This window comes from Trachinotus anak, unplaced genomic scaffold (assembly GCF_046630095.1).
Source record: "Trachinotus anak isolate AG129_WGS33_773 ecotype Australia unplaced genomic scaffold, CSIRO_AGI_Tana_v1 ptg000021l, whole genome shotgun sequence".
NCBI classification, from domain to species: Eukaryota; Metazoa; Chordata; class Actinopteri; order Carangiformes; family Carangidae; genus Trachinotus; species Trachinotus anak.
The window spans coordinates 11,468,421-11,494,579 of NW_027273872.1; the positions used below are offsets into that span (position 1 = coordinate 11,468,421).

Here is a 26,159-nt window from a genome sequence, read left to right on the forward strand (position 1 = left end):
GGCCTAGTTTAAAGGGTGAATGAACAAAACAAAACACTGTTCCAACCCCTTTTTTATTGCCTTTCTCAACTACCGTCTCATGTCATCATGCCTATTGAAACAGAGATAATCTTTATGAAAGGAGCATTTTCTGACCTGCCACCTCAACATTTGAAGCCTGCAGTAAGTCTGAGCAACTACAATTACTTGGTAAAGGTTAAAGAATGAATATGGTCACAGTTGAATGAAACCAATACTGGCCGGTGGTAAGAGACCAACCACAGCCAACCACCCACCTCATCCTTCCTCCTGTAAAGGTTTTGCAGAGCTATAATAACATCACTTTTCCACCACACTCTCACAGGAACTATTTTTTCAGATTGATTTCCTTTACTTCTGATACCCATGGGTGCATGTTCCTGCTATTATTCCTTCATTTTGTCCTTATTTTTACTTTGATAACTGGCCTGGCTCTGAGACTCACAGCCAGTCGTGTAAGAGTTTCTATAATTTCAACTGTGCCGATGAGCTGACTGACTCATCAGATATCAGCTGTCTGTCAGCCTTAAGCCTGACTTGGTATCATCTGTACAGCCTGTCTGGCTATACTACGCCATCAGTTAGCATTAGCTTATTGCCCTGCATTTGACAACATTGTCAGCAGTCAGCTGTATTGCTGTCTTTATTAGGTTCCAGCGGTGCTTGTTGTGCTGTTTTACGTATCTCATCCTTTGAATTTATGTCGTGTTTTTTTTTTTTTATGTGCAGCTGTTAAACGGATTTACTGTGGAAGAGGCTGAGGAGAGCGTTTCAAATGTGACAGCTGAGGAAAAAAAAAAAAACTGCTCAGTCTGACAGAGACTCCATTTTGGAGAATTAAATCAGTTAAATGGCTGTGGGAGAGCAGAGAGGGAAGCTGGATGTGTCTGCCGGCTGAAGAGCTCTCAGGAAAACACCTCAGTTTCTCCTGCCAAGGCTGAATCTTTCTTTTTTCTTTTTCTTTTTTTCTTTTTTGCTTTATTGGTAAAAGCTCTGACCCGTCACTCTCTCTTTCTCATTTTTCAAAGTCAATTTTCTCCCTTAAGCGTCCTGCTCTCTCTCATTTTTCGTCTCTGTACTTCTTTTTTTTTGTTATTTTGGTCAAATCACTTTCAGCTACTCTGCTCCCACTTTGATGTTTATCTACTTTTTCTCAATCACTCAGTTGCAGACAGACTGATGGACAGACAGTCACGCTGAGATGAAACAAAAATGGGACAAGTGAGATGTAGTCATTACTTGAGCCTATTAGAGGAGTTTTAACATAACGTATAAAGGCACATTTATCTGACTCTCGTTACCCTGGATCAAACAGGCAGTGAGAGTTATTACTGATCTCCGCAGGGTGGGCTCCTCCTGGGATACCGGTCCAGAAAAAAATCTCACTGACCAATCAGGAGCAAATTCTTTCATCGCCATGTGATCTGATGAGTACCAGGATTTTTTTTTGATTTTTTTATCAAAGACGTAGACGTAGGCTACTGTAGTACCAGCAGTACTACATGTGGAAGTAGCAATGGCAGGAGTAGCAGTTCTGACAGCACAATTAATTGCTTAGTTTCAGCAGTTCTAACAGAGGACAACTAATAGTAGCGTCGATAATATTAGTAGTAACAATAGTAGGTGTAGTAATACTAGTAAGCAGCAGTTGAAGTATTATTAGTACAAACAGATTAGTACTGGAAAAAATAGTAGTAACATTATTATTAGTTCTATAGTGGAAAAACTGCAGTTTCATTAACAACAGTAGTACTAGAAGTAATATTAGTGGTAGCGGTAGTAACACTATTGGCAGTGTAACACTAATAGCGTCATAAGAGCAAAGGTAACACCAACAGTAGGATAATACTAGAAGTCACAGAAGCAATAGCATTAGCAGTATTGGTACTGCTACAAAGCAGTAACAGTAGCAATAGTAGTAGTAATTATAGTATTAGGAGTAGTTACTAGAAACAGAAGTAATTGTACTAGTAGTAACGATAATGACAATAGTACTAGAAGAAGTAGTATTAGTGTAGTAGTAGCAGATGCAGCACTAGCAGTATTAGCAATGCTAAGTAGTAACAATATAGTAGGAACGGCAGTTAGAGTTGACTAGAGTATGTAGTCACAGTAGAAAAGGTAGTAGCAGTTATAGATGATAACAGTAGTACTAGTGCAACTTGCAGTCGCAGTAACAGTTATCATCAGCGGTAGCACTACACAGTTGTAGCATGTGAAGTAGCAGAGTTATTTGGAATAGTATTAGGAACAGCACTGTTAGTGGGACAAGTGGTGTCAGTGGCAACCGTACTAAAAGTCTGTGTATTGGTAACAGCAGTAGCTGTAATAGTAGTGGTAGCAGGAGCAGGAATTAGCAATTGCAGCAACAGCGATTGAAGTAGCAGTAGCATTAGCAGGGTTAAGAGCTGAAACATGCAGTTGATCTCAGATGCAAAGTGATCTATAATTGTCTGTATTGTACATGTCCTACTTTGCATGACGCTTGCCTTAGTCCTCTAATCTTTTTATCCTGTTTATCTGCTCTATGTTTTTGCTCCTCTTGATCTAATTTCAAACATTGAATCTTTTATCATTGTTTTAATGGGTAATTTAACATCTGGCCTGAGGACAACAATTGAAAATTAGCCTTTTGGCTAACACTGGTACATCCATATCTAAAAAAAAAAATAATCTTCCTCTACTTCTACCAGTTTCTGTCTATTTCTCAAACCAGCTATTCAGGGTGTTTCTTCTTTTTTCTCACAGAAAATGAAGGACAGCTCGCGGGCCGATGGGCCATGGGATCAGCAGTAGTATCAGTATCTGTATGTGTGTTCAGTGTCATCAACAGTGTTACTTCTGACTACCTTTTCTCATTCATCTTCAGTCTCCATGTCAAATTAGAAGAAACAGGAAACAGGAAGCCAATTGAACTGCTTCCTCTCATCTGTGACCATGACTACAATACACCTGCCCCCCACCGCAATCCTCACCCAACAACACACACACACACACACGCAGAATCATACAGCTCCTCATTTTCTGCCTGTTGATGTCCACTGAAGCCGAGCTGCAGAGCAAAGTGAAGTCAGACAATAAGACCAGCCACACGGCACGTCGGGGACCTCACCGACACCATTCACCATCAGAGAACAGAGCCTGGAGGCGGGGCTGAGGCCGATGGCCTGGCGGCAGCGGCGGCGGTACGGCTTGTACCTCGCTTTGTTTGTCTTCCCCTTTTAACTTTTCTGACTTCCTTATAGAATGCCATCGCCCCTCTCTGTCTGATCTCCTCAAGCTTTTTGAGTTCAGCCATCTTGCGCTCCAGTTTGAAAAAGGAAGAGGAAATAAGAAAAGGCTTTTCATGACTTAAAAGAAAAGAAAGATAAAACTTTTAGAGGGCTGCTTTGGCATAGGTCGCTATGCCAACCTCTGCCAGCCCAATCCTTTTAACGATAACGCCTCCTCTTCAGCTCCTCTGTTATCTGAAGAGTGTAGAATAGAGGTGATCCTGCTGTGCGTGTGTACTCATTGTGTGTGTGTGTGTACTCATTGGTTAGTGCGATGACTCATGCCTCAAATTGAACAATTGAGAACCCAAAGAAACAATGATTGATTCAGAGCATAATGGCTCCAGTCTTATCGATTAATGGTGAGTTCATGCAGGTGAAATAGCATCACAGATATTTGGTTATAATGTCAGACGAAAGGTGAGTTTATGGATTCACAGTCACACACACAAATGCAGTCATTACAGTCTCCTATGGAAAGACAGATATTGATCAACCACAACATTATAAAAAAAAAAAAAAAAAACAGTTACCAGTTTTAATGCTGTCGCTGATCTGTGAATATGAAGATGATTCTGCTGCAGTGATACTTGCTCAGTGCAGTTTATCAGTGTGAGGTTCATGTACAGGACATCATACAAGGTGGAGGTCAGGGTGGTGGATGGATGTGTCACTGCCTCAGGTTCGGTCACATTTTAAACCAGCAGGTCAATGATGATGTTTTCCTGATTTTATTCCACCCACCATCTTTCCCTCACTGACCTTAGAGGCATTAACATCCTGTTTAATATAATGTTGAGCTTATACCTGCAGTGGCTTCATATTCAGATGTACTCACTCCTTCAGTGTGTGAGAGGTGTGTCCTATAACAGCAACATCCCCAATTCGGGTCAAGGGCTAAAGGGTGGGGAATACCGTCGTCACCTTGTGAGAGTGTGTGTTTGAGTGTTGTCACTGAGCTAGAATTACAGCCTTGCGATTGCATGCCTCTGCCAATCAGACTAGTTTCAGGTTACATCCCTGTTTATGCAGACCTTTGACCACCAAAATGTAATCAGTTAATCCCTAACTCCAACTGAACGTTTGTGCTAAATCTGAGGAAGTTCCCTCACGGTGTTACTGACATATTGCGTTCATGAGAATGTGACAGTCATGAAACGTTACAGGGATGTAATGAAAATAATGAAAATAAGAGCCGAGTTTGAAGATGAGTGATTCCTGAGTGCTCATGGGTTGGGACGTAAACAGTTTGATAGGTATTGCAATTCTAGTTTTAAGTACAAAACTAGAATAACAATACCTGTCAAACTGTTACTTAATGTACCTAAAGTGTACTTAGATTTTTTTTTTTAAGTTATTTTTGGATATTTTTATGCCTTTATTTAACAGGGAAAGTGGAAATAAACAGGAAGTAAGGGAGAAAGAGTCGGGGAAAGACATGAAGTATAGGTTTGACCTTAAAATTAGTCATAGTTCTCACCACAGAGACCAGGACAGTGACCGATCTCTCCGAGCATGTTTGTTTGTGCATGTTTGGATGGTGAAGATGTTTTGTACAGACATCAACATGAGAGAGCAGAACATCGGTCCAAATAAATGTGGTGGTCGGTCAAGGTAGGTCACAACTGAGTCGGCCACAGAGGAGAAAATAGCTGCTGTATTCATCTCAGCTTCAGATAGAGTTGAGCCATTTCACACACACACACACAGACACACAAAGATAGAAGCTGCTGCATAACAGAATAATACAACAGCATCAGACGCTCTAATGACAGGGATGAATAGTGAAGGTTGCAGCCGCCGCCACAGGAAAAAGCTCTTTTCTTTCTTTCTTCTCTGGATAGATTTTCACTGTGAGAGGGCACTCGTAATGTCTAACACACACACACACACACACACACACAGAAACAAATGTTTAACAAAGACGACAAAAATGTAGATTCAAATGTGCAAAAGAAAAAACACGCTACCAATCAATGATAGAGCACTAACGAGATGTCAGATGACTAATCAATCGGTTGTTATGACAACGTGTGATCTCCATGTGTTTGCCCAACAGAGGGATCTGATTGGTTCCGATGAAGACAAATCAACTCAGACTGAGCCAATCGCTGCCAGAACAAACTGCAAATAGGAAATTGACTTCCTGTCAGAACAGTGAAATATCTGAGGAGGCAACTCCACACACACACACACACACACACACACACACACACAAAAGCAGAGGTACACGACAGCAAACATGGACATGAATCTGAACATGTTCGTGCCAGCGCACACTCTTAGATATATATCTGTACACACACACAAAAAATACAAACAACACACACTGCGGTATTTCCTTGTGATGTTCTCAGGTGACTCATGACTTCCTTTCCTTGAGGAATGTCACTGCATACACACACACCGAAGACACAAATAAAAAACACACGTGAGGGTGTCAGCTTTGACTTGGAGCTGTTGTTCCTGAACACACAGCCGCACCTCCTACATTTCCTTTATTTTCATGTTGGGATTAAAAGAAATAAAAAAATAAAAAAAGCTAAAATAAGTCAAATTTTTAGAGCTGTGACGTCTGTCGCCAGGTTAGCATCTAGACCATTGGCTCTCAGTCCACAGTGTAGTTTTATAGTTTCCCACTTTGGATATTATTTCACTCACAGACAGCTATGGAAAGGAAATTATATCTTATAATGAATGGTTTGTGCTCTTGGAGGTGGCATCCCCATCCACATACTTTGATGTGCTTTTGGTCTGAATGTTTTGGTTGCTGTTATTAATGCTGCAGCACATAATAATGTTTTAGACAGTAGAAAGACTCTTCAATGTGATGATGTCCTTGTGCACAAAGCCAGATCTATAAAGTGTGGTGTTGAAGAACCTGACTCGCCTGCGTGACTCAGCACATCCAACACCTTTGGGATGAACTGGAACACAACAAAACTGTCAAAATAAATACCTTACAATTCATGGTTCTTGATTCATAGAAAATTCATAGAGCTGCAGCATTATAGCCTCACACCAAGAGATACAACAGAGAAGGTTACCTCAGTAGAAACAACAGAAAAATTCTAAATCTATGGCAATTATATTTATCAATAAATGCATCATCTCACTGTAAATGTAGTGATGTCACTGGATTTGCGTGAATAAGTGAAGGGAAAATCTAAAAACTCCCTCCATGTGAGAGATGAACCTGCCACAGTAAACCCAGGTCTGAGACTGAACTGTGTCTGGCAGATGTACATCTACACCAGTGTTTGCATAACACAAGTCCAGCTGATGAGAGAGAGAGTGAACCACATCTGGCAGGACAGCTGTGGTCCGTACAAACTCCACTGTCCTCTCTCTCTCTCTCTCAAGAGGCACTGGTGGTGTGAGAGAGGCTAATATCACTGAGGCTTGACCACGCACTGTGCAGCCATTGCGCTAAATGAGCTTCATCTACGAATGACATGGACGGAGACGCGAAGAAGGAGGGAGGAAGGAAAGGAGACAACAGAGGAGGGCAGAGAAGGATTGTAAAGGAGAGAATCGAGAGGGGAGCAGGAGAAGGAAAGGAAATGGGAGAAAAGGAAGGAAAGGTGAGAGGAGGACGAAAGGAAAGGAAAAGAGAGAAGGTTGTTGAGTTCTGACTTTGTCGTCCTTTGGGTGAGGAAACGTTCTGCTGCAGGGGAGGTGACCATGGCATCAGGGACAGACTGTATGTGTGTGTCACTATACGTTCATTTGTGTATGTCACTGTGTGTGTGTGTCATTGTGTGAATGTGTGCCCCAGGCTCTGTCCTTGTCTCCCAAAGTGAACTTTGACCTCAGACCTCAGTGATGCTGCAGCCTGCCAGCAGCATGACAGATGTCCCTGCTGCTAACCAACATTGACACTGCAGAGACTATGTGTGTGTGTGCGTGTGTGTTACTGTATATTGTATAATATAAATGTACAGTAGGTACAATTGCATCATAAATAAACAGAATAAACAGTGCAGTCATTTATACACACTCCCTAATTTTTGAAATATTTTTACATGTGTTACATGTGCTCACGTCTCTGAAGCCCATTCCAGAATAACTTCCCTTTGCTTTGTGAGACTTTGAGTCAGTTGCTTAAACACCATCATCAGCATTAAGTGACCTTCCTGAAAGCCAGAGAAAGTATTTCAGACTTCATCAGGCCGTCTTCACTATGGGCCTTTGGTCCTTCCCTGACATCTTTCCAATGTGGATAAGGGCCGGTTTATGATTGGTCAGAACTGGTTCTTAAGTCCATCTACATCAGAATTCAAATGTGTTTATCATTTTTCTGAATAGTTGGAAGGCAGAGTGAAAAGCAGCGAGAAACAGGGGAGACACGATATTGTTTAAAAATGCTGCAAAGTCTTAGGCGGTCTCTCCTGAAAGACATTCATAGTGTTGGCCTTTATTGTCCACACTAAAAGTGCCACAAATGGTTTTCTAGCTAAATGAAAAAAGAGCTAGAGAGAGGAGTTTAAACCCTGGATCCTCTCTCACCTCGCACATCAACAAACTTACAGAAATGTTCGGACACAGAGCCGTTTATCCGATTCTGGAGCGATATGGAGGTGAGGTTTCCAAAGCGTGTCCTTTGCTGGCCTCCATATATGAATCCACCCAAAATAATTTTTTTCAATTCATTTTTATCAGACCTAATGGGGCTAACTGTTTAAGTGCCTTTTCAATTAAAAAAATCACAAGAGAACCACAAGCAGAAAAAACACTGACTGCAATACCTAGGTTTAGTCTAACTGAAGCACAAGCGGAGAGGAGTCACAGAGCCAGCACACTGACCCAGTGATGACAATTACACAACATTATCTATCCGAGCCAACATTAGTCATCATAATCTCGTCATGCATGACCAAGTAAGACCGTAGCTGCAAAACCTCTGAGTGTGTTGAACTGAGCCAGGGTGAAGAAAACATTTCACAGAGGAAAAGGTATGAGTATTTTTTTCATGTTACACAAGCTGTGTCCCAATTCAGGGGCCGCATCCTTCGGAGGCTCACAAACCAAAATGAGGCGGTCTGGCCTGCGGAGAATTGTCACTTTGCGTCACCAGCTGTGTCCTCCCTTACTGTTGTGTCATAAAGCAAAAACACGCAACTCTTCTTCACAGAAGCTTGAGGTTTTTAAATGATTTTTTGATTTTAACAGTTAGCTGTTGAAGTGAGCTGGAATCCAATACTTACATTTCAAGTGCGATCCTTGGACTCTCTGTCCTGTTGTTTGCTACCACAGTGAATCTCGGGGCCACAGTGAATCTCGGGATAGGTTGGGCCACAAGGATCCACACGGTGGAGCCTTTGTTGCCCAGTAAAAGAAGGATGCATTTGAAGAAGCCTTTGAATTGGGACACAACTACAGTCTTCCTTTAAGACTCTAAGAATCTAATCTAAAGCTGTGTTCAGACTGAACACAAGGGGAAGAGGCGAGAAGAGTTGTGTGACATATAGAGACGAGGAAAAGGATTATAAACAGAAAAAAAGTCAAGTTTGTTTCAGCTTAAGAAGGGACAGTCGTGGCTGTGAGCTCTTATTGAGACTGAAACTGCATCGTCTGCTATAAATAAAAACAGGCAGCAAAAACACTTTCCTGTCCTGTAGCACGATGAAGGAAATGATCAGTTGATGAATCAGGTCAGATTGTTCAGTTTGAAGGCCCGTGATGGACTCATCTGATTCACCCAGAGCATGCTGGGAGAGAATCCAGCTCCCCGCGACCCTGAACAGGAGGATAAGTGGTTTAGAATAAGGATGGATGGACGGACAGACAGGTGTCATATGTTCGGCAGGTCACGCAACGCTGCAGCTGATCTGAGCTGGTTCTCACCACAAATGAACCACAGCAGACTCCAAGAGCGCAAGTGTGTGTGTGTGTGTGTGTTGGTTGGGTTTCATTTTCAGGGTCAGCAGCCAAATCTCTAACAGATGGTCTGATCCAGGATGAGTCCAGCGCCTCCTGCTGGCAGACGAGCTGCGACAGGGAAAACACAAATCACACACTCTGGACTCAAAACACTCCTCCTCCTTCCTCCTCTTCCCTCCCTCTCCTCCTGCTTCTCTTTCTTGTTCATCTCCTTATCCTCTGCTCATCTCCTTGTTTTTTTTTCTTTGTTTTCCTTCTCCTGCACACCTTGTCTTCATTATCCACCTCCCTCTTTTCATCATTCCCCTACTTCTCATCTTCATCATCATCATCATCATCACTATCCAACTCCTTCCTACCGTGCCCCTCCTCTGCTTTTGATTCCCTCTCTATGTGACTCTTTATCGTCCCCTTTTCCTCCTCCTCCTCCTCCTCCTCAGGGACATCCTGTCCTACTACATGAAGTTCTGTGCTGGCTCGGGAGGATTTTCTGGAGCTAAGGCCATGAAAGCGGTGGCCTTCGACTGGAAGCTCACTGAGCACGTTCAGAATCACCAAACACTGCTCTGCTGTCGCGGCGCTGAGGTGTTAACATGCAGCATCTGCAGTCTCACTGCTCCAGCCCTGATGTTGGTCAGGTCTGGCCATCGGTGTAGCTGAGTCTAGGCTCTGCTGTAAAATGGCCTCAGCACTGCAGCTTCTGCTCCCATCGATTTCTTTCATTTTATACCTGAAAAGCTGAAATCTGAAAAACCTCAGTGGCCCCAAACTTTTAGTTTGTGGAGGAATGTGAGTTTCAAACAAGCTGTGTCTTCTCCACCACTGTCTCAATTCATGTGACTGGGAAAGTGGTCTCAGACTTCCGTAAAGTTGGAAAAGTCATGAAAGATTATTAAAAAAAGAATTGGTAAAGAATTTTAGTAGCAGAGGTCTGGGTATTCTGACCTTTAGTCTGTAGGGTAGAACAATCTCCAAAACTACTGGGTTCTACATTTCTGCAGAGAATCTAGTCTCTGTCAAACGCCCACAGTTTGTTCAGAATCTGTCTCTAAACTCTCTGCTGACATCATCAGGGTTATTTTCTCTCTGGAGCCACAAAAGACATTACACAACTGTTGTCACAGGCTGAGTAGAGTGGTCTTTTAAGTGGGGCAGTAACCACTGTTGATGTCACAGAATGACACAAGCTATGTCTGGCTTCAGAGGGTGTGGCTCTTTGTAGCCATCGTAGACCATGAAGACCGAACCGAAATTACAGCTACAGAGAATTTTCACTTTGCGTCACCAGCTGCGCTCACCCTTACTGTTGTGTCGCAAAGTGCAGCTCCTGACACCTAGCAACCTTTGACAACACGTTTTGAGGCTGTTGGTTTGAACAGTTGTACAATTAGCAGTTGAACTGAGCTGAAACCCAATACTTACATTTAAAAGTTTAATTCTTGGGCTCTTCGTAGTTGCTGTTCGCTTTTAATTACTGGTGCACAATGAATCTTGTGATAGGTTGGGCCACAAAGGATAAACCGGTTGAAGCCGTCATTGTTCAGGAGAGGAAGGACACATTTCTCAGCCACATTTAAAGGAGCCTTTAAAATGAGACAACCTAGTTGTGCTGCTGTGACACAATTGGTCTTCATACAGTACAATACAGCCTCTGAATGATGCAGCCCCCCCTGACTGTAACATGAGCTAAAGGCAGCTCATGCTCTTGTTACTGAACAAATATGTCCCCTACACAGTCAAAAAGTATCTTGGTAAATTACAATAATTTGACAGAAGACTTTGGATGCTGTGATGACAGTTGTGTAGATCCACACTTTGAACGGGTTACAGCTGAAGTTAGTTATCTCTGTGGTGGTTCTTGTGTTTTGCATATACTCGACATGTGTTACACTCTCTCACATGAACCTGCTGTAAGTGAGAATACGTGGGTTTTATTGCAAGAACTCTTAATGACTCATAAATGACCACAGGCTCACTGTTGTCACTTGAATTTGTGTAGATGGACTAAATGACTTAGTAAATAGTTGGTTCACTATATTTATGCTGCACCATACTCCATGTGCTTCAGGATGAAATCACTCGCAACAGAAGAAACTCTACTGTTTTTGATCTGTACCTTGGTGCAGATTACAGCAGTGCTCCAGTCTGTCCTGATTCCTGTATACCACCACCCCCTCACCCAATCACCATCATCCTCCCTCCAACCCACGTTAATGAAAGACATGTGGTGGAGGCATAATGCTATTGTCTGTCAAATCTGCTTAGGGATCAGGGAGGGGGGAGTGGCAGGGATCTGGCTGTTGTTGTGTGGGTGGACAAGCAGATCATCTGCTGCGGATGACGGCTTAATCCAATCACAGCGAGCGGATCACAGGAAGCCGATTCACCGTATAGCTGCCGGCCGGACAGTCAGTCTCGTGGAGCGAACCTGGAGCTGTCTGTGTTTCCTGTCCCTGATGCAGGACACCTCATCAGCGCGGCTCATCGTGCCTATTTATGGACAGCTATGATCAAGACGGACCGACTAAAAAGCATTTCACACTTTACCAAACGTCTATTAAAGGACAATCACAGCATTCCACCTCCCACTGAGTACATTTCCCCCTCGCTTTAATGTTATTTGTGACAGTGCCCACACACTTACAGTATGATTAAAGATATTTTTAAATCAGTTTAAACAAACCTCTCAATTCAGCTGAAAACAGCAGAGAAAGGAGCTGGATGCTTCTAATTGAGTCAGTAAAGAAAATCCATCAGGGTGCAGGAGAAGACATCAGGCTGTGAAGCCGAGCAGAGCTGAATGCTTTTATTTTTTTTTACTTTTTGCCAAAACATCAAACTTCTGATAATGTGATAAAATCTAGAATAAATCACTGAAGTGCAGGAAAAAGGAAGAAGAGGGGATTTTTTTTTTTCGGTTTCATTTCACAGATAATATCTTAAACACATCAGTGTTTCAGCCTGTTAACTACAAACAGGCTCCACTTTATACGACTTCTGAGATACAGGGACTCATTTCACCAAAGTTTGCAACACAAGATCATTCTAAATGTTTTTTTAATGTTTTAAAATGTCTCAATAATCAAAACGAACACCATGCTTGTCACACATGCACTGGGAATCTCATGTCAAGTTTTATTATCTGGCATTGTACCTGAAAAAGTCTGGTGTGATTATATATATATATATAAATATATACTGTATATATGTATATATTGTCAACAAATCCCAGACTAATAATGTGTGAGCCCATCTCCCAACACTCTCATGGATTCCCTACCATTGATGTAAAACTTTAAAAACACCTCAGTTTATAAATTTGATATAAACAATATAAAAGCATGAGGAAATGTGCGATTGGTCGGGACTAATTAACGGCGGATGAATCCACATTTGGTGCTATGGTAGAAATTTTGGGGAGCAGGACAAGACTGACTCTAAAATGTCCATTTCTCCAGGATTAAAGGTGATAAACCAGACTACACGTCATCTTTGTTATCAGAGGCCAACCTGCTGACACCAGCTATATGTCCACGTGGCTTCATATTCAAGTGTGTAACATTTACCGGCTCATAATCTTTTGCTGCCGTTAGATTAACAGCGGACCACACAGTGTGAATGAACAAGGCTGGTAAATCAGCAGAAGAGACAGAATAAGATGAATGTAAAAATACATACACACACACTAACACACGCACAGACGCAGGCAGGAGACGAGGCCGTCTGAGCTGCTCTGAAGTGAAAGCAAAAATCAATACAACACAGAAACATTTCAGAATCCAATATCCAACTTCTTCAAGGGGGAGGAGGAGGAGGAGGAAGAGGAAGAGTGGGGAGAGGACTGGGCGGAAAAAGGAGGTTATGGATGATTCTATCAAACAGCAGGAACAACTGATAAAAATGAATAAACAGGCATGAAAAGGCTCCCTGTCTGTGCATGCTCACTGCTTGACGGGGATGTAGAGAGACTGAGCGATCCCAGGTCACACTGGACGAGATGTGGGGTACACCTGGAGAGGTAACAGGTCTATTCCATACGTAAGTCTCAGAAATTCATACATTTATTGACTTATTATTAACAAGTTACCTGTGGATTCTGTCCACTGTGTTTTATCCCTGCTCAGGTCAAACTGTCTCCTCCAGGCTCAGAAACTTCACATATTTACTGAACAAAGGTTGTTTGCAGGAGGCTCCAACGTGTGATGAAAAATATTCTGCGTCTATTGATTCATTGATTTTATCTCTGTGCCCAGCACAGCTCAGTTTGCCCAGACAGCTTTACCGCACATCCGGAGGCCTTCGAGTCCGCGGCCACACCGGCGGCTGCGTGAGGCTGACGTAAACCTGCTGGTGGTGCTAATGGAGAATCAGAGGAGCAGAGAACCACAGCTGGTAGGATGTATCCTCTGGGAAACACATTTCATCTTGAAGTCGTTGGGGTATTTGGTGGATCGACAGAGATAAATTAAAGCACAATATTGTCTAAAGAAATGACATTAGACGTTAAGCTACTCTTTCCTTTTTTGTTTTTTTTTTCCTTTCTGTTTCTTCTTCTCGTGCAGCGGTCGCTAAGCTGCTTGTTGCACAAATCACATTTTAATTAGCTCGATCCCGGCTAACGACCTCCTCCTCCAGGATTACCTGCCAGTGTCCGTCTAATCCCTCCGTCCTCAGTCTTCCCATAAATCTCCTCCTCCTCCTCATCTCTGACCCCCTAAGTGTCTGCTCCTGGGAGAAAGCTGGGTCTTTGTAAATAATATTGTAAATATTGCTCTATATGAAAGGTGCCCTGAGATAATGTCTGTAATGATTTGCTGCTATATAAATAAAACTGACGACAGCCCCCCTCCTCCTCTTCCCTTCTCACTTTCATTCTTCATCTTTCTCTCTCTCTCTCTCTGTCAAATGCAGGTTTTTCTCATCATCTTGAAATTCACTTTTTTTTTTTTTTCCATCTTCGCCTGTGCTGCTGTGATGTTTTACATTCAGCATACATCCAGACATTTTTCACACTCCACATATTTTATATCTTTCTGCGTGTTTTCATATCGTGTGCAGTTTTCCTTCCATTTGCTCAGCTGCTGTTTTTTTTTTTTTTTTTGGTCACATTCTCATAAAGCCGCTGTGTATTTTTTTTTTTATTTAAGTTTTTTCTGTTTTTCATCCATATACTGTATTTTCGCATCATGTATCAAGCTGGAGTTGGCGTCTGTTGTCGTTCACATCAAGTACGGCATCAGAGACAGTTAATGAGTTAAAGGTCCCACAGTTTACAATTTTCCAATGTTTCATTTGAAGTGTTGACAGCCAGAAGAAAATATATTTATGGTTTTAAGAACCCAAAACCATCTCAGTATAGTTTTACATCTCCTCCCTCAGGCTCCTCTCTGGAGCTCTAGTAACAACAGGTCAGTGAGCCAATCTGAGCTGACTGTTGTACTGTTCTGAGTAATAGAATAAAAATATATCAAATTTCATGTAAACACTCAGAGACACAAAGTCCTGCAAAGTTGGATGGTTGGTCCAAGTGGGCGGGGTTTGGGGCATGACTGAGGGCGATGACTGCTTTTTTGTCACAAAGTTCAGATCACAAAGTTATAGAAGTCCTGATGGCTCGTTTAAAGGCTCAGTCTCTGAATACAGGCTGTGGGCATTTCTCTGTGGACTGAGCACTTTGATACTTTCACAGTATTAATATAGGACCTAGACCTGCTTTATAATCAAAAGACATGGACATATCGATTCTTACACTGTGGGACTAACATTGTCAATACAATGAAAAAATGAGTATGAACCATCAACCATTCTATGTTTTTAAAGAATGAAAGCATATAAATGTATTACACCACTAATAAACCATCTGCGTTTCTGCTCTTGATGAATAAAACTTCGAAAGGGGTGAAATATTTTTTGTGACCTGCTTTATATATATGACATGTATATCTTTGCAGAGACTTCTTAGGATGTTGGGAGGACCCTCTAACCTTTGGAGAACTTTGCTTTCATAACATGAAATGTCAGACCACGGCTACTCTCCTGCAATATCTTGATATAAGGTGAAAGTGTGAGTTACTTTTAGACACTTCAAGCCATATGATGTTTACAGTCAGAGTGAAATATATGAATCCATTTTTTTTAATGGCTGCATTATTCCTTTAGATGTCTTGTGCAACTTTTGAGATACATTTCCTCAAAATTCAGCCATGAAATATTTGGCTTCTTAGGAAAAATTCCAGTAGAATTTGAAATAAAGTTCAAACAAAGTGTGCACAAATAGCTTGTTTTGTAAAAAGACTGGAGTGGTGTAGACAAGGCTTTAAAACACCCCAAAGAAAGATAAAACATTTGCTGTGTCGATGTTGACATGGAGGGGAGGATCCAACTCCTCCTCCTCTTCCTCCTCTTCCTCCTGCTCCTCCTCCTCCTGCTGTGTTGGAGGCAGGATGTGGGGGAAAACCTTATTAATTTAGGAAGGATTGTTACGTTAATACCTGGCAAATAAGTGGATTAGCAGGGGGGTCACTGTGGATTAGCCATTGGTTTTGGTTCAATCCTGACGTCTCCCCGCCCCAAAACCGCCTAATCTCGTCTAAATCCTGTAAAGCAAAGGCTCGGGGCCAAATGGGGCCCAGACGTTGTCCCACTGTCGACTTCCTGGAAGGTGAAGGGGGCCGGCCTAGAAGGAAAAGCCGTCTCCTGCATCTGTCACAGATCTTTATTCTCGTGCGTTCGCCTCCGTCGCTCCACTTCACCGTGACCTCCCTCCTCCTCCGCCGCCGTCCGTCTGCTCTTTGTCTGCTCTCATCTCCCTGGCTCACCTCACAATACAACAGCAACATCAAAGCTTGTGTTGCCGTGACAACAGCCCTGAGTGAACCCAATCCAGACCTCCTTCCCATCGCACCCCCCTCCTTCACACTGGCTTCTCTAATTGGCTGGATAAGCTGATGAAGAGCCCCCCCCCCCCCTTCTTTTTGCCAGCCACACTGTGAGGTTACCTGGCAGATGAATATGAATAAGGTGCTCACATTGCCCCTCTTTCATCACCACTCAGCTTCAGCTCAGAGGTCGAGCAAGGAAGATGTGAGGAGGGATAATTGACAGGCTTGGGGTGGAAGGATGTGGCACTGCTTCATACCAAGCACAGGAAATTGATGGCGATCCCCGGGGAGAGGTGGGCAGAGGAGGTGCAGACCACGAGCGGTCAAATGCAACCTCAGACAGATGAAGGCCATATCACAGAAACAACCAGAACAGAAAAAAAAGTGTTGGTTTGAATCATGTGCAGGATGTGCAGAGCAGACATGTGTTGTATAATGTTATGAAATAGGACAGTGAAAGTGGGCAATCATCTGTGAGCAACAAGTGCTACTGTGAGCCAGGTTCCAGGTGCATTATGGGTAGTTAATTGCCTTGAAGGGCAATTGAGCTGTCAAATGGTTAAGTAAGAGAGGATGCCTTATGAGTTGCACAGATGAACTGGATGTCCAGATTCTCGCAGACAGGTTTGACATTAAATTTGGTTCTCATTGGGTCACCTAGCTGGTTTTGTACTGGTCGCACAAGAAACTCAAAGGTGTTAAACCAAAACTGCTGAAGCTGAGCTAAACTGTTGCTGTCTTTACTGACATTGATTCAATGGTAATTAATTCAGAGCAGCAAACAAACAGATGTCTGATTATCAGGTATCAGGTTTACAGAAATTAATAAATTCAGCCAATCAGAACTGAAAAATGTCATAAAAGTACAGTTTCAGTACGTCCTTTTACCCTTTTAGTCAAAGTATCCCCCAATACAAACTCACATCATGGGACCAAAGTTCAGGTGGAGATCCCAATGTTTTCAAAAATAAAATGACTTTGGTGTGAATATTTGATTTCGTGCAAATATCACATAGGTCTAATAAGGTCGAGACTGCGAGACTTGATAAAATGACAGATTTTAAAGTGTGGTTTGGTGATTCTGAGACATCTGCTGCTGCTGTAGTTATTGTTTTGAAGAGCTCCTGTGAGGAAAAGCAGCATATGACTATAATTTACAGTAGGGCCGCACAATTACGGCTGTACGGCGGTGGCAGTTTCACAGCGGTGAGAGTAAGTGAAGTTGGTGTTTATCTGGAAGAAAATAACTCATGTAAATCTGCCAAAAGGGAAGATTCCTCTCCTGCTGTCCGCCTGCCGACTGGGGAGAGGAAGAAATATGCAGGCTTATATTTTAGCTTCAGGAATCTCTGGGACGGTGGGAGACAGAAACCAGGAGAAATGGATGAAATATTCAAATTAACGAGTAAATAAAAAAAGTCTGAAAACTGCATTAAAAGCCTGGATTCAACTTGAATGCGGCTGTTCCCTCTTTCAGTTCTGATTGTTGCAGACATACATCTCCCTCCACCATGTGGCTTGAGCTTTAGGCATGACGTTATCTGTCTCAGTTTTAGTTTAGGGACATGATCTACATCTACCTAGGTTTCAGACCTGTGAATCACTGCCAAAGATTATTTTTTCAGTGGTTCAAATAAAGGCCTGATGTTCTGTTCGTCTTCCTGTGCCAGAATCTGAAAACTGGAGCCCTAGTAATGCTGAAATCGAAGCAATTGTAGGTAACAGCTCTTACATCGATGTATTTCTTGTGGGGCCGATACATCAGTCATTAGCAAGTGGTTCAGGACAAAGTAACAGTTCAGTGCACGGCTTCTGGCGGCAGCTGTAAACCCACACCAACACCAACACAAGAACTTAGATTCAGGACCTTCCTTCTGTGAGGCAGCAGTGCTAAACACCAAAGGATTTCAACTACTCCCATCCAGTTTCTCATCCCTTTCCACCTCCCTTAGAATTTGCCAAGTCGATTGCCTACCAGTAGTTAGTATTTTCTTTCTGAAACAAATTGTACGAGCTGCTGAGGGACTGAAATGTCCAGGTCTCGGCTGATAGCTCTCCGGGACTGTGACATGTAGCTCAAATGTCCAGGCTGACGGCTGGTTGCACTGTACCTACCAATCACTTCAGAAAATATTCCCAAGTTTCCTCCCAGTAGTTGAGCAACTTAAAAGAGAAAGCTTTTGGCAGAATTGCATTTATATTCAGCATTTAAGGCCATGGGAGGTATGCAGGGAGCAAAGCTGACCATAAGTGCACCATTTCCTGGGTGTTCATAGATTTGCTATAATTCTAGAAATCACAGGAGGTATGGGATTGGGACACTTGTGATGTTTGAGAGAAAGTTGAAGCCTCTGTCCAGGCTGTGGAATAGCTTAACTGATAATGGTTGATATCTGGCAATGGGATATGCAACAATGTGGGAATGTTATAAAATATGTGCATCTGTGTTGCAAATGTGGGTTTGAAGATTTTTTGTAAGCTTCAGAAAACTGATGTTGTATCTCTTAAGGCAGAAGGTGTTCAATAGGTGTAAATATGCACACTTATTCGGATATTATATATGTTTATAGCGCTGAAAACAATGTACTAATTTAAGAAGACAAATCTAGTAGCTCGCTGCTTTGGAAGCAGAAAGCGTGTGATTCAGGGAAAACTGAAAATTGCTACTACTTTGTTTTTTATTGTCCTTTGCAGCAGAAACTTCCTCACGTTCTGTTTTACTCTCTGCAAGCTGTTAATTCCTGCCATTGACCCCGTGTGCAGCAACCAGCAGCAGTTAGTGCTAATTCCGCTAATTCGGCGCAACTGGTAGCACTCATCAATCAGCAGCATGTTGAGTGACAGGTCAGGAAATGCTCGGCTACATTCCTGGTTTCATCGTTAATGAGAAACAATATCGGTTTAGGAGAGCGGGGTCCACGCTCTGATTTGCCGCTAAGCTGCTCATTAATTACTGAGAGCATTAATCTGCAGGGCTTAATAGGCGATCAAGGCTGTAACGTGGAGCAGCAGCATGTGACCGGCACACACCTTAAGCCTCTGTTAATCTAAGAGCCCGGAGCCTGGGGCCTTCGCCCCGTTTATTTCTGACAGAGAAGTTTTCAGTTAAAAGATTAATCGACTGAATGACGGCACGAGCTCGGAGCTTTAGGCTGAGTGCCGGTGTTTTGGAGGGAAATGTTGTACTTTTTAGTGCAATAGGTTGATTTACAGCAGTGGTTTCAAACTTCTTCACATCAAGGGCCCCTAAACTGACACAGATTAGACCACAGACCCCCATTTAATAAGATTTTGACCCAGGGTTGCCCATCTGATAAGGTTTTTGCTTTTCTTAAGAGAGTGTTTCAAACCCATGACCAAAATACTTCTGTCATTGTGTTGCCTGTAGATGGAATTATACCGAAAATATATTCTTCCCCTTTTTGAACCCCCTCAAGGACCCCAGGGGCTCCCTGGACTCCATTTTGCAAAGCACTGATTACAAACTTGTTAATTAAGATTGAGACGAAAAAATATGGTATATTGTTAATTAAACAAGCAAACAGTTAATAGAGTAGTTAAATTAGCTCTAGCTTCAGATGCTTACCTGTTAATGCATCACTAATAATAATCCAATCATATATGACAATATAAGACAGGGATTATTTTTCTTACTTTTAGTTTTGAAAGTGTTTTAAAAATGTGTTAATATTTCCATTTTATCCTGCCGACACTTTTAAAATTAAAAAGCCCAGTTAAGTAGTCAGCATGAAATCCCTCCCCTCAAACTATCATCAAACTATTATTGGGAAGCACAATTCTTCCTGGTGGACCATTTAATATCACTGAGACGAGAGGCGCTTATTTTGTCTTTATACAAAGCAGAACAGTTACTAAATAACAACAGGTTTTTACCGTGTTTGTGTCTTTGTGAAACAGGTTTTGTATCACTTAAACTAATTCTGACTCTTATATTGTAAATTATCTTTCACAAGAATTATGACAAATTACTATTTTGGATGTGTCATTTTTGGACACAACTACATTTTGGTGACAATACATCAACACTTTTACTGACACTAAACTCTGAAAGCAGGAGGAGCAGTTTTACTCTGAGTTATATCAAGGTTTAAGTAAAGGATGCAAGTTGTTTACAGCCACTGCAGAAGATAAATATTTTAGATTGCGTCTTCAAACTGACATTTATGTATGTCATGTACCGTTTTCATATTTACTTCTCTTTATATTTCTCTGTGGTTTACCTTCGGTATGTTTTACTGAACACTTTATGTGATGCTTCTTTCTTTTAGAACCAGTGGTACATTTATTTGGCTTTGTGAAGCACTTTGTGACTTTATTTTTAAAAGTGTAGAAACTTTATTATGATTGTATCTATGCATAGATATCTGTGTGTGTGTGTGTGTGTGTGTGTGTGTGTGTCTCAGGTAACTTGGCCCTGCTAACTAACCCCCTACACCCTTAACTGTCTCCCTGTTTCCATGGCAATCCATCCCCAATGAGGGTCGCAGCAGGACATCAGAAAAACAAAGTTAGACACACCAGGGGAGCCTGCAGTGTGTGTGTGTGTGTGTGTGTGTGTGTGTGTGTGTGTGCCGACCTGTTTACCTGATGCTCTCCCCCATTAACACTCTGACATCACCTCACCACTAACACATGCAACTTCAGCCTCCGTTCATTAGCTCTCATGATGCAACACCAACCTAGCAACCGGACCTGTGGCTAACTCCCCCGCTGCTTCCACGCTCTCATTGGACCGATTCCCGAGGGTCACGGCCCCGTGCCGCCCCCCCCCCGCCGACCGGCCATCTGTCCTGGAGACGCCGCCACGACGCAGGCAGAGCCCACCGGGAACAGCTGCCGGCACTAACGGAGGCGGTTAACCGGAGCCAGGACCCGGCGGGAGGCGGCTTTGGCCAAGCCGCTTTTACCTCACTCGGTGATGAAGCAGGCAGCCGCATCCTGTTCAGAGCGGACGGTCGGGCGGTGACTTTGATCTCTGAGATAATCTCACCAAGTGTCGACCTCTGATGACAGCGATGTCACAGTTGATGTTTTTATCATATACACATAAAGTTATATGATGAAATATGATCTGAAGAAAAGAAACAAAAACTACTTTATGGTGTGAGATCATATGTTTTTTAAAAAAAAAAAAAAGAAACTATGTATTTAACATTCAAATGTGAATGTGTAAAAACAATTAAGGCTTTTAAAAAAAAAATGAAGCAGAAGAAGTCAACCACTGAGCTCCAAAGAAGTCAAAGGCACTGACTGATGTTGAAAAATATATTTACAATTGATGGGGAATGTCCAAAATTATGTGGTCACCTGAACATGGCTCCTGTATGCGACAGTGTAATATGTGGCTCTGAAACCACTGGTGTTCATGTACTGCTGTAACAGACTCCACTGTTTCTCGTTTCAGTCTTTCTGCTAGACATTGAACCTGCTGCAGGGATTTACTCCAGCTCAGGTGTTGGATGGGGTTGAAGTCAGGGATGTTCATGCACACTAAAAACAAAAACAAGAGAGGGCCTTCCTAAAACTGTTGCCCAAAGTTTGGAAGAGCACTATTATATAAATCACCAAACCAGGAAAACCAAAACCAACCAAATGTAGGCTAGATTAGTCTGTACACAGAGGTGTCCACATGCTTTTGGCCCTGTCTGTTATTGTTGAAAGATGTATTTCATTTTAATAAACACCAAAACTACAACGTTTACCATGTATAAATTAGATGAGTGACACATGTAGTAACAAACTCCTTGTTTTCTATTCTCAGCACTTCTCCTAGAAGTAAACATGAAAAGAAACAAAATTATACATCACTATTGTTTCCTAGAGAGGTTTGCTGGAAAGAACTGTATCAACATTGATTATCGATTGATACATAACATTGTTTTTTTTTTTTGTTTTTTTTTATAATTTGAAAAGGCAGCGCTCTCCTCCCCACAATATGATATCTTAAATTATCACTATTATACTGAAGCCTTTTTCTATATTTTCATAGGAGGATGCTCCTTTCTGAATCTACTATATTTATTCTAAGTGACATTCACCACTGTGGACATGAGCCCTCCCTTCCTGGTTTAATACAAATGTCACAGTAATGTTAAAAACACTTACACAGCTAAACCCAAACCACCTCTGGCAAACTCTGACCACTACACGGCACATATAATACCAACACACATGACTGTGCCTGAACGCAGGTTAAGCAGTGAATGTGTCACATAGAGACACTGAAAGGATGCTTCATGTGCACTGACTGGATTATTTTTCACGACATAAAAGTTGATGATGTTACTGCCGAGTCAGTGATCGGTTATATAAGCTTTTGTGTAGATAATGTGGTCGGGACATTCTTGTGTATCCTAACAACTGACCACACAACAAAAAGGGCGAAGGACTGAATCAACTGGAATAAAGAAGCCTTCAAAAATCATGGAGCTGAAAACAAGAACAAAAGGAAGTCAATCAGTTGTGAAGAGAGGCCAGGAGGCGGCAAACGGACATGACAGAGCAAAACTTCGCCACAACAAACTCGAAAGCCGGAACTAATGTCATCACCACGGATGATGTTTGGAAAGCTAATGAACTGAATGAATTTTACCTCAGATTTGAGACTTGGAATTTCACACAGGATTGTAAAACTGCGATAGACAGGCTGTCCTACTGAAACAAACAAGTCCACAGGTCGTTTGTGCAGTAGGTTATTATGACCCATAGTTGTGTTTTGTTGCTAGGCGATATCTTGTGGTCATAGTAATTATGACAGAAACAAAGGGGGAAGTGTGGTGATGCAGTATATACAGCTACAAAGTCCATGTCAGGAGGAGGTTGGGATGGATGGATGGATGGATGGATGGGTCAACAAAGCACGGGAATATGATACAGGAGAGCGGTGTTCGATTCCCATGTGAAAGTAGCAGTTTATGTTGTTTTCCACAAAGTTAACCACATTGTTATTATTGTAACCACGACAACATACATCTTCTTATGTTTAGAAAGTACTTACTTTAACCCAAATCGCCATCTTTTCCTAAACCTAACCAAGTAGTTTTAGTGCCTAAACCTAACCAAGTAACAATAACAATCAAGGTCCGGTACTCTTGCCGCCATAGGGACACTAATTCAGGAGACACTCCTATGGGTCGTATCAGAGGGTTGAAAAAAACAACCCCTATGGTTGTTCAAGCTGGAGGACTGGTTGGCTAGACACAGTCCTGTCAGTCTTCCATCAGGCATGCACCACAAAGTTTACAGGCCCAGATGTCATCTCTGCTTGTCTGCTGAGGACTTTTGCGGAGGAGTTGACTCCAGCATAGTGCCCTATTTTCCAACAGTCAGTGGACGCGTTTACTGTCTCTGCCCTCTAGAAAAAAAAAATACATCACATCAGTTCCTTAGAAACTCTGGCTGATTATAGACCATTTCCTTTTACAACATTCTTATAGACAGAGGAAGGGCACTGGTGATGCTGATTCCTAAGCATTTGCAAAAAAGCCTGTGAACACCTTTTTCTTGTTGAAGTTCAGCTTTTAACTTACTGATTCAGAAGTTGAAACAGATGAGTGTCAACCCGTATCCAGCATGTAAAGGTCAACAGCACCCTCTCTCCACTCCAGATAACTACATATTAAAATTTTCTGATGACACTGCTATCCTTAGTTTGTTGCACAGAGACAATGATACATCGTCCTACTAATCTACTCTGAGACAGAGAATTTTGTACATTACTGTGATGTAAACCACCTCCTTTTGAAGTTGGGGAAAACTGAAAAGATGGTGTTTGACCGTGGAACAGTAGGTGACTATAGCCCAGTGATTGTCCACAACACTCCCATTAATCAGGTATGCTCCTATAAGTATCTCGGTGTCCATATTGATAACATATTTACCTGGAAAGCCCATGTTGACAACCTCTGTGTGTGGGGTTGACCAGAAACCTATGTATCTGTTCTACCAGGCAGTCTTGGAGATCATAATCAGGTACAGGATGCAGGCATAGTATGGTAACCTCTCAGTCCCGTTAAAATCTATTGTTCAGACTGCCATGAAGGTCATGGTGAGGAAAGAACGCCAGTCCCTTTAATCCATACAGTATATGAGCAGAGAATACTGGCTGATCCACCGTATGTCCTCCACTATGAGTTCAAGCTTTTCCCCTCTGGCAGACGATGCAGTTGTTTTAATAACTCATTTGTGCCTTTTCCTGTTAACATCTTAAACAGTAGGGACATAGTAAGATCCATAGAGGCCATGGACTTTGTTAGGATGGATGAGTTTAAAGCTTTAAAGCTTTTACTAATATTAGTTTTAACTAGTATATGGCTGACTCATCAGATGTCCATGTACTATGACACCAGCACAAGAGAAAATTCCCTTAAGGCATAATAAAGTATGTCCTATCCTATTGTAACCATGGTTATACGTTCTCCTTTTAACTTCAACTATATATCCTGTAAACAATTGGGCAAGACGTCTTGGAATTACTTAATGAAGATTGTAATGAACATCACCAATTAGTGGAATTGGTGACATTCAAAGGACTGATAATAGATCAGTTATCGTCTTCTCATGGCTGAAAACTGAGTACATGCCTCAGTGTTTTATTTTGTTTTCGTTTTTTTTGTTTTTTTGTCTCTGCAGGAAGGGCTTTTATATTTCAAGAGCTTTTATATTTCATGCCAATAAAGAAAACTCTGCCTGACAGAAAGGACAGTTTGACAGTTTATTCAAGCTGCATTTTAAGAGCCAAGAAGCTCGAACTCTGAGATGAATACAGAGCAGTTCACAGTGCTAAATATTCATGATTATAGCTATATATGTCTTTTAAAGCTACTATTTGTTAAAGGTTATATGTCTGCAAATAAACCAATACCTGTGGTATAGACATTTGAAGAAAATGTGAACAGTTCACCTTCAGATGACAGAAGTATATTATTCATTCAAGGCTGAGCATTCAGTGTTATCTGAGAGATAAGGACAGAGTTATTATGTTGCTCATAAACAAGAATGTCTACAACTGATGAAAATAGCTAAAGAGAAAATATTTTTCCTTTTTGCCCTCATAGCCACACTGTTTACTTAGATATCATGTGAGATGTAAAATGATGGATTTTTTCTCTATTGTATGGTGCTTTAAAGAAAATAACAGCAATTAACACTATCAAAATGCCCATTCAAACAACAGTGACAGCAATACAACTCTGCTGCCTCTAAAATTGTAACAGGTATTAACATCAAGTGGTTTACCCTCCTCAATGACCTTTTCAGCCTTGAAAATGACCCACTGAACCTTTACAAGAACCTATTTGCTGCAGCCTAAAAGGTTCACAATGGTCCCTGGGGTTTTATCAATGACAGTTGGCTCCTTCAAACTTCTCTAAGGGACCCAGGATTCACCCCAGGAGCTTGGAACATTCTTGAGGACCTGTAGTGCTTCCTCTATCCATGATTTTTTTTTTGGAAATTAAATCTTCTTATTCACCCTCGAAACATATCCAGTGACCACTTTAAATGACCCCTGTAGCATTCCAAGGACCTCTAGTACTTCCTGAAAGACCCCTGTGATGACTGGAATATCCCCACCTTCTAAGAAACCCTTTAAGAAACACTCTCAATGTCCCCTTGAACCTATTGTTGCATCATGGCAACAGTACATCTAGAACATCTTTCAAGAACTTGTGGACTTCCTAAAACACCAATGGAATGATTGCAAATGTTTAGAAACCTGATTTTCAAACTCCAAAAAGATTTTAGTGACAGAAGTTAAGGACACAGAAGTTTTGAAGTCACTCCTAGAAGCTCTTAAGCACTTCAATCCTTACTATGGACCTTTGAAAACATTCCCTAGAACTGTGAGTGTGAGTCGTGTAACCTGTAAAATGTTCTTAATTACCCCCCACTTCACTTGACAAGTGGAACCTCTGAGCCACACCCTGAACCCTATAAAGCGCCCAGCCCCAATCTGCCCCACTGTCTCACTCTAAATGACCCCTAAAACCTTACAGTGACTACCAGAAGTATTTCAAGGTCCATTAGAACCTCCTGGAGGCCTCTAATTGACTCCTAGAACCCAGACAAACCGGAACATTGAAAA

At 41.9% G+C, this 26,159-nt stretch overlaps 1 protein-coding gene and 2 long non-coding RNA genes across 3 annotated transcripts in view; 1 reads left to right on the forward strand and 2 right to left on the reverse strand.

Annotated features, from left to right (window-relative positions):
* LOC139606133 (protocadherin-9-like) overlaps positions 1-26,159 on the reverse strand; it is a 112,628-nt gene that overhangs the window by 66,937 nt on the left and 19,532 nt on the right. The gene's annotated exons all lie outside the window — the stretch shown is intronic.
* LOC139606034 (uncharacterized) lies at positions 716-25,781 on the reverse strand. The gene is made up of 2 exons (XR_011684531.1): positions 21,945-25,781; positions 716-21,882 (listed from the first exon to the last, which is right to left on the reverse strand). It is a non-coding gene; the product is annotated as an uncharacterized lncRNA (long non-coding RNA).
* On the forward strand, positions 13,077-13,953 carry LOC139606033 (uncharacterized). The gene is made up of 3 exons (XR_011684530.1): positions 13,077-13,211; positions 13,427-13,565; positions 13,736-13,953. It is a non-coding gene; the product is annotated as an uncharacterized lncRNA (long non-coding RNA).